The following is a 7,576-nucleotide window of genomic DNA, read 5'->3' as shown; positions in this document are numbered from 1 at the left end:
TGGCACAACAGGACAGAAACCAGAGTGTACATAAACACCATTTACCTTCCCACCGAAGCGGGACCTATTTATCTACTTGCACTGGCATGCTTTTGAACTGCTAGGTTGGTAGGACTTGGGACAGAGCAACAGAAGCTCACCCCGTAGCGTGGATTCGAACTGCTGACCTTCTGATCAGCAAGCCCAAGAGGCTCAGTGGTTCAGACCACAACACCACATGCATGCAGCACTCTTCCTTTGGGGATCAGCTGAAATGATGACTCCTGCAGCTGCCATGTTGTAAACCAAGATGCGAGAGTCCTTTAAAACCTAAGCAGTGTCTTTTGTCTCCCAATACTTATTTTCGATGAATTCCACAGAGCCACACAAAGTTCCATCCTGACGATAGAGCATGTCTTTATTTTTTGCCACCCTGCGTGGTGATTCCTTCCCTCAACCACTCATTTGGTCCTTAGCTTTTTTGAAAGCCTATCTCTAACCCAGATTAAACATAACTACACATAACTCTTGACAGTCTCACCTCTCCCACCGCAGTGGTTCCATTTCCTTTCCTTTTGTAAGCTGTCCTCTGCAGACATGTATTAGCATCACATCATTTCATTCTAACACTGCAACACAGTCACTCGAGATCTGCACTGACAGTGCAGCATTTGCTTGATGTAGTCACTTGACCCAGCAGGCCTCCATAGATGCGTTGTTGCAAGCCAAGGACAAGCTCCCCGTGAAGATTTCCTTTGTGCGATTAGTCAATGCTGCTGGGTCCTATATCCAGCAACCATTTCAATGCAGGTCATTAATCAGCATTGAAACAATTCACAGAAGCTTCAGATGGGATAATGGCCATGTCAAGAGCGGCTGAAATAGGTGTGCTGTAGAGCTGCTGTGGGTTTCTCTCCAGTCATGCAGCATGGTTGCAATCTATTTTTGTGACCTTATATCCATACCCCAATTGTCTCCATTTGCATTGTACATAATGAGCAAGGTAGCTCTTCAAGGGCTCTGTACTCACATTCCCTTGAATATGAGTTGAAGTATCAACAAATTTCAAGAACTTAGTAGCCAAATCAGGAATAGCATTCTGTGCAAGTTTGGGGGTGGTAGGATGTGGACAGTCAATGGCAACGTATCTCTACTACTTGACCAACCTGAATTAATGAAGGACATTCATGCTAGGCTTGCAAGACTGAATGTGCTACCATCAGGGGAGTATCCAGAAAATACCACTCAAATAGAGACTATGCCCCCTGTGGACAGAATCATATAGAATCAGTTGTGCGTGTTCTTTTGCATTGCCCCTTGTATCAGATCTAAGTCCATCAATCAGTTGGTTGTTAGCAGGGAGTGGCAGTCAGATGACTGTAAGGTAGCCTTCCTAACGTTTACTCAGGATGGAGATAATAGCCAGGCTTCCGCAACATGCAATAAGGATTTGTGAATGTTATGCAACAACATTTTAATTGTTAGATGCAGATTTTGCTGTGTGATTTTATGGTGCTGAACCTTTTGGAATTTTGTCTACATGCCAATAAAGGTTTGAGACTGGGGGGAAAAAGTCTCTGCATGACCACAGATCCCCTGCCCAGATACCAGGGTACCCAAGCACACAGAGAGTCTTTGCAGATCACCCCCTCACACGATGATGGTCAGGGACTAAGCTGTGGGTGCAGGGACACTCCAGGCAAGACATGCATCCATTCCCCTGCCTCCTGCCCAAGAATACAGCATTTGTGTGCTCAGGCAAATGCCTGAAAATGCCTTATATCTATCTTCCTCTCAGAACATGAGATCAAGATTACAAATCCGGTCCTGAAGCAGTCAGCACACAGCTGCCCAGAAAAGCAACCAGGCAACTAATTCAGACAAAGCTAGGAGTTTGGGATGACCTAGCTCCATGAAGGACCTCTGTCTGAAAGAGGAAAGCACAAATTACAGCAAAAATGGTAGTTATACCAAGAGTAATGACTCTCATATTGAATTCAGCTCAATAAATCAGTCGGACGGTTCTGCAAACATCATAAACCTTGAAAGCCCAGCTCTGAGTGCTTTATGAAACACAACTGTCACTGAGATTGAATTTTTTTCCCCTGCCTTGTTATTCAATCCAAAAATCATGTATTATTATTTATAATATTTAGAAGATGATTTTGGAGACAGTAAGCTGGGGGAAGGAAATCAAAGAGGCATGGATGAAAGGATGGGGTTGGGGACCAAAAATAAATGTCTGTTCAAAGTAAGAAGTTGGGAGGGGAGTTCCCGTTCATATCATATGAAACATGCAATTTTCATGAGGGTCCTTGAGGGCAGCTGGCAATTCATACATATTACAAATTGGGGGTATTATGCCGCAACACAATTACAGAGGAAAGATTTAATAAAGGATCCCATTACAGGCAGAAAAGGAGGAGAAGGCAGAGCAGGGAGCTAACGGAGCAACAATGCAACCTCAAGACGCCTGCAGCTTTTCAGCCAAAACTGTGCATAATGGGGCTTCTTCTCAGTACACCGAAAGAGCAAAATCCATGAACAGCCGATGACTTATGCAACTCAAAAAGGTATTTTACCCAGCATGCCTAAAGGAGCGGGGGGGGGGGGGAGGCAGTGGCAAAGGAGCAGGAAATTGAAAACCAATCTGTGAGCATTTACACATGCATCTATTACATTGGTTGACATAGGAAGGGGCCATGTTTTTGTAGAAAGGGGTAGTGAGCTGAAAATAAAACACAGCTCTCTCTCTCTCTCTCTCTCTTTATTGCTGCTGGATCCAGCATCCTCTTCTCACCATCGTCAGCCAGGTACTAGTAGAAAACCTGCAAGCAGAAATGGAGTGCAATACAGTGGTACCTCAGGTTAAGTACTTAATTCGTTCCGGAGGTCCATACTTAACCTGAAACTGTTCTTAACCTGAAGCACCACTGTAGCTAATGGAGCCTCCTGCTGCTGCCATGCCACCGGAGCACAATTTCTGTTCTCATCCTGAAGCAAAGTTCTTAACCTGAAGCACTATTTCTGGGTTAGCGGAGTCTTTAACCTGAAGCGTATGTAACCTGAGGTACCACTGTAGGCAGACCTGTACAAGGAAGTTTTTTTAATGTTTAATGTTTTACTATGTTTTTATACACATTGGAAGCTGCCTAATAACAATAGCAATAGTTGTTGAATAGGACGTCTCATTTTCACTGGAGAAATATTGGAAGTTATGGGATACAGCAATTCAGCATGTTTTGGTGGGAAACGAAAAGCCTTTCTTTAGTAGTAACTGTAAAAAAATAATCACCTGAGCACAAAGTATCAAAAATGTGTTCCGTTCTATACACTAGTATACAAATATAAGCTTTATGAATACTTGCATTTTTATAACGTAATTTTATTAAGACACTGATTGAGTTTTACCCTGAGACATTGTTGTTTGGGTTGTCATGCTGTACCATAAAACACAGTAGCGATTTTACCAGGGATAGCTCTTCCAAGTAGGCCCCTAGGCAAAGCACAAGAGAAACATCTTCATGAGTTTCCCTAGTGGGCTGGTTTGAAGGGCTGCCCCAGGAAAAGTCATAATTTTGAATTGCTTAGGGAATCAACTGAACTGTTTCCTGACTGATTGAATATGTGTGTTTTGGAACAGCTCAGCTCATTGCCAAGCCAACATAAGCCAACAATGTAGAGCAGAGTTGCGGGCTGTTTGTATCTTAGATGGCCTTAAGAGAACTTTAGACACATTCATAGAGAATAAAGCCACAATCACACCAAATATTTAAAGCAATATGATACCACTTTGAACATGGTGTACAACTCACGCATGTGTAACAGAAGACAGGGTAACCGTAGGTCAAGCATGGCCAAACTTGGCCCTCCAGCTGTTTTGGGACTACAATTCCCATCATCCCTGACCACTGGTCCTGTTAGCTAGGGATGATGGGAGTTGTAGTCCCAAAACAGTTGGAAAGCCAAGTTTGGCCATGCCTGCAGTAGGTGAACCAAAGTGTTCCTGCAGAGGTGGCTTGTCCACTTCAGCAAAGGCAAACCTTTTTGTGTAAGGTCAGATCCACACAGTACATTTAATACACTTTAATATTGCTTTAGCTGTCATGTCACCCCCAGAGAATCCTAGGAACAGCAAACCTTCCAACAAGAGGCTGGAAACCAGGATGCGCATCTTCCAGTATGTACACCTGTGCAAGTCATGTGACCCATGCAAGAGAACAGCCCGTCAAAATGGGATGTCCCAGTCTAATCAGGACAGTTGGGGTCAGTGGCGTAGCGTCAGTTGCTGGTGCCCGGGACCACTCAAAGGGGAGGTGGGAGGGAGGGAAACAGGTGGAGTATGCATGCACATTCAACGCAGTTTCCCTCTGCACAGTCACAGAGATAAGGAAAAAAGAGTTGCTCTGTTGTTTGGAGAGGTTACTTCCTGGTTCACATGGAGAAGCCGTTTTCAACGGAGCCCAGCAACAGAAGCTGTATTGAGGCAGCACCAGGTGTTGAAATTTTGCACCCCCTAACGATTTTGCACCTGGGGCAACTGCCCCTGTGGATCCACACACGCTACGCCACCATATATGGAATTGTAGGTTGTTAAGACTGCTGAGAGCTGTTAGGACAGCGGTTCTCAACCTGTGGGTCCCCAGATGTTGTTGGACTACAACTCCCATCATCCATGAGCTCTGGCCTTGCTAGCTAGGGGTGATGGGAGTTGTAGTTCAACATCTAGGGACCCACAGGTTGAGAAAGGCTGTGTTAGGAGATCCTTCCCAGAGCTACAATTCCCAGCATCCTTAACAAACCACCATTCCCATGATTCTTTGTGGGAAACCATGATTGTTAAAGTGCTTTAATAAATATTGCTTTGAATGTGCCGTATGGATGTGACCTAGGTTTGATATCAGAACTAAAAACAAGTTTTGCTAAGCTGCATTATTTCAAACTGCATTTGGGAAGGGAATGTTTAAATGCTCTCCCTCCCTGCTTCACAGGCAGAGAACAAATATGACAAGGAAAGGGATCGCTTAGGGCCTTTTCCTTTACATGCTTGCTTAGCGTGCTTAAGAGATGGTTTGTGTGAAGGAGCCCTCAAATATTTTATCCCCAGACAGCAGCCTGATATGGTACAGCCTATCACTGAATTGCAACACTAAGGATCCAGTCCTACATATTTACCTGGGAGCAACCCCATTAATGGGGCTTCCTTCTGACTAGACATGAGTAGGATTGCACTGTCAATCAATTAAACCTCATGAAAGTTATAACAGCATCTACTTAATCATTCCCAAATGGATAAAAGCTTTGAGGCTAAGCATCCTTTTCATCCATACAAAACTTGCCCATTCGACTAGACTCAGAAATGATCAGAGGACACAAAGCTAAAGGAAGTTTAGGGTGGCTACTCAGTTCCAGACTTTCCATGACAGCAGCAGCAGCCTCGACGTCTAGTTGCATTGACTTTTAATACTTACATATTCTACTTGGTTTGCAAAAATGGATTAGAGAACTATAACCGCTAGCACTTTGATAACTTGCTTAGCTCAGAGAAATGGATTGAGGTACGGCTCTGAATACTTCAGTGTGTGCTACTCCACTTTACTTATTCAAAATAATAAGTCAAAACTTGGATTGCCCTATCAACATTTCAGAACATGACTGTTTTTGTTTTTAAAATTTGGGGTGGGATGGGCGTGGAGGTTTGTGCAGGAATATATCTTTGAAAAGAAAATTTAAGCACATAATGTCTATCTTGTAAATGTTGTATGGCCCCAGAGGCAAAAGAAATAATAATAATAATAATAATAATAATAATTTAATATTAAATTCAATTCAGTCCACATTTGAAGCTGGAAATATGAAATTTGCACTTTCTAAAACAATATGAGAATTGAAACGCAGGCATTCTTCAAAATTTGCACTTAATCTGAATTTTGAAGTGCAGTTCTCCAACCATCCAGTGTTTACCAAAATGCATAAAAGTGTGCATTAAAATTAAATATAATATCATGCGTGGTTTTGCTTGCAAAAATGTGTACATTAGTCAAAACTGCTTACAAATGTATGAGAAATTCACGCTTAAATGTTGATGAATTTTCACGAGGGTTTTTTAAAAAATAAAATTAGCCAGTTGCTGCAGAAATGTGGAGAACTGGACTTGGTTGAAGACTGGGGAAATGAGAAAAGGGGAAAACTGAGGCTGACAGATACTTCCACCCCCAGCTTCCCTTTGACATCTGGTTGGCGACTGTGATAACAAGGCACTCGAGTGGTTGGGCCGCCAGGCTGATCCAGCAGGTTCCTCTTTCTTTCATTCATTCTTGTCTAATGTTTCATGCCTTGCATTTCCACGAGTGGCAGGGAGCCCCAGGGTAAGCTTTGCTGTCAAGTTTCCAAGCAAGGACAAAAGGAGTATTAAGGATTTACATTGGATTAAAAAAAAACCAACAACCCCAGACAGAACGATCTGTTCGTTTACAAAATATCCAAAGCGGGCAGGAGCAAACCCTGCTCTGTTGAGGCATGTTTATGCAGAAACAGTCCCCCAATGCAGCAGTGCCCCGTTGCAGCCTCCTACGAATCATTTTTTCGCCAGCCGGCAACACTTTTCTAGCTGGTTTTAAAATAGGGAGGAGGTTTTCTTCCCCTTCCCCAATTTAAACAGCAGCCAAGATCTTCTAATCACAGCACAGATTTTCCTCCTCCTCCCCCCCCCACTGTCACCTGCCAACTTTGACATGTACATATGACCTGATTTCCTGGTTAGTCCATACCTTCCCATAAATTAGCATTCACTCCTTTTGGCTGAGCCAATCTGAAGGTTCAGGAAGATTTCGAAGCGTGCTCTGGCATTGCAAAACCAATGTGGATATTCAACAGCGTTGCCGACACACCCAAGTGAAATCGCTCTCCTTGCAAGTTGAGAAAAGATGAGGCAAGCAGGCTTGGAACACGACAGAGTGTCTGCCGAGAAAATGAGTAATAGTCACACTGAATGGTACCCCAAAAATGTGGGGCTCTCCAGGGCAATTTTTTTTTTTTTAAAAAAAAGATGGTTTGGAAAGCCTTCTGTTGCTGGTAATGTTTTACAAGTCTATATTCTTGTGATGTGGCCTGATTATCATAGTTTTAAACCTTCTTACCAATATATTATTATTGTTCTTTTATTTTTTAAAAAGCAGGCTTCTTAGAGTAATAGAAATTCATTAAACTGCTCCTGTTTATGCCCTTCGGCCTCTCCAGTTCCATGCCAATAAGAATGTGAAGTTTATCTGTATTTTGAGTGAAAACAGAGGTCAAAGATTAAACAAAATCCATTCAACCAGAATTTACACTGGGATTTTTTTTTCTTCAAAGCAAAAATAATTTTAATAATGCCATCGTTCTAATAATTTCTGATGAATCAGCAGGTGGTATATGCATACATGGGTTTGTGGGGAAGTCTTGGGGAAACCCTGAAATGATTTTTGTCCTGTTTTCTTCTGCTAAAAAGTGTGATTATTTGAAAATAGTTTACAGTTATCACATTGCAAAAATATGACATCTCCCCCCCTGTTATTGGTATTCCTTGCCCACTCCATATATCTTCTTGAAATAATAC

The sequence above is a fragment of the Podarcis cretensis genome (genome assembly GCF_951804945.1).
Source record: "Podarcis cretensis genome assembly, chromosome: 3".
In the NCBI taxonomy this organism is placed as follows: Eukaryota; Metazoa; Chordata; class Lepidosauria; order Squamata; family Lacertidae; genus Podarcis; species Podarcis cretensis.
The sequence above is the reverse complement of the archived record's forward strand: the minus strand, read 5'-3'. Positions refer to the sequence as shown.